Source organism: Theropithecus gelada, chromosome 20, assembly GCF_003255815.1.
Source record: "Theropithecus gelada isolate Dixy chromosome 20, Tgel_1.0, whole genome shotgun sequence".
Taxonomy (NCBI): Eukaryota; Metazoa; Chordata; class Mammalia; order Primates; family Cercopithecidae; genus Theropithecus; species Theropithecus gelada.
The window spans coordinates 10,642,014-10,643,743 of record NC_037688.1 but is presented as its reverse complement, the minus strand read 5'-3'; the positions used below and the strand labels follow the sequence as shown (position 1 = coordinate 10,643,743).

At 48.8% G+C, this 1,730-nt stretch overlaps 1 pseudogene; it reads right to left on the bottom strand.

The window, feature by feature from the left end:
* Nucleotides 1–558: 558 nt before the first annotated feature.
* LOC112614551 lies at nt 559–1,386 on the bottom strand (annotated as a pseudogene).
* Nucleotides 1,387–1,730: the final 344 nt, after the last annotated feature.

The following is a 1,730-nucleotide window of genomic DNA, read 5'->3' as shown; positions in this document are numbered from 1 at the left end:
TTGGTAGGTAGGTGGATAAAAAAGTAGATGGATGTGAGAAGAATTAGTTTCATTTGATAGACTAATAAGCGATCTAAAGAGATTTTACTTTTATTTTCTTCACTTTAAGCCAGTCATGGAATTTCACAGTGATTTCTGGCGTGGGGGCAGAAGGAAGGCGGTGTTAAGAGTCATCGGAGCTGGCTGGGCGTGGTGGCTCTAGCCTGTAATCCCAGCACTTTGGGAGGCCGATGTGGGCGGATCACGAGGTCAGGCGATCGAGACCGTCCTGGCTAACACGGTGAAACCCCGTCTCTACTAAAAATCCAAAAAATCAGCCGGGTGTGGTGGCAGGTGCCTGTAGTCCCAGCTACTCAGGAAGCTGAGGCAGGAGAATGGCGTGAACCCGGGAGGCGGAGCTTGCAGTGAGCCGAGATCGTGCCACTGCACTCCAGCCTGGGCAACAGAGCCAGACTCCATCTCAAAAAAAAAAAAAAAAAAAAAAAAAAAAAAAAAAAAAAAAAAAAAAAAGAAGTCATTGGAGCAGTCAGCCCACGGAGGTGCAGGCAGAGTGGGCCCTCACTGGGGCCGCTGGAGGAGCACGGACTGCCCCGCCGGCAGATGGGTGATGTTCTGAGAGCGTAAGAACTGGTATGCGAGGACCTCCGCAGTTTCCAACTTGCGGAGCTCTATCAGGCCGTCCCTTGCGGTGACCAGTGAGTTGGCAATCAGCTCAGCTGCCTCGGAGTAGCCCTCAGCAGAGATGATGGCCACCTTTTTCTGCTGCTCAGCCTTTTCCACCACAAATCTGGCCCTCTCTGCTTCCTGCTGAGCCACCTGTTTGGCTTCCACCGCTTCTGTGAACTCCTTCCCGAAGGTCAGATGTGTCAAGGACACGTCGTCCAGGATGAGCCCAGAGGTGGCTGCTCGCTCTGTAAGTAAGGTCGTTGCTCACCTGCCTGGAGACCAGCTCTCTCTGGGTGATTAGTTCTCCAGCATCAAAGCGAACCACCACGGACTTGAGGATCTCGGTCGTGATGGATGGCAGCCCCCGCTCATCACAGTCCTCTCCGATGCTGTTGAAGATGCGAGGAAGCTGGCTAGCGACAGGCCGGAAGAGGATGCGCAGTGTGATGTTGACGTTCTGTAAATCTTTGCTGCCAGTGATGACTGGCACATTACGTGGTCGAGAAGGGCAGTCAAAGATAATTGGTTTCTGTACCCATGGAATGAAAAAGTGAGTCCCTTCCCCTACCACAATGTCCTGTCCTCCACGGAATCGGTCAGAGATGACAGCTCTGTGCCCAGCATCCACATTATATGAGGCCGAGTTTCTTTCATCAGGCCTCCTGCAACAGCTAAGGCCAGGTCAAACTTGCTGATGGACTCAAACACTTTGGCAGCCATGTTTTCTTCTGCGGGACCCTCTCACACCTGCTTCCACTCTGACCTCCACATGAATTTCCACCCCTCAGTTTCTTAATTTGAAAATGAGGAAAATGACAATACCAACATCAAAAGTATGTTTTGAGGATTAAAACAGTTAAAATAAATAAAGCAATTAGAATAGTGTTCATAACACAGCAACCAACCTTTTAGTTTTAGCTACTATTACCATTATTGCATTCCCTAAAATTTACGGAAGAAAGGTATGACATGTTTCTGAAGGTTAGGTAGCATTCATCTGCAAGACCATCTAACATTTTTCTTTCTGTGGGTATATTTTAGCTACTTATTCAATTTCTTTAATG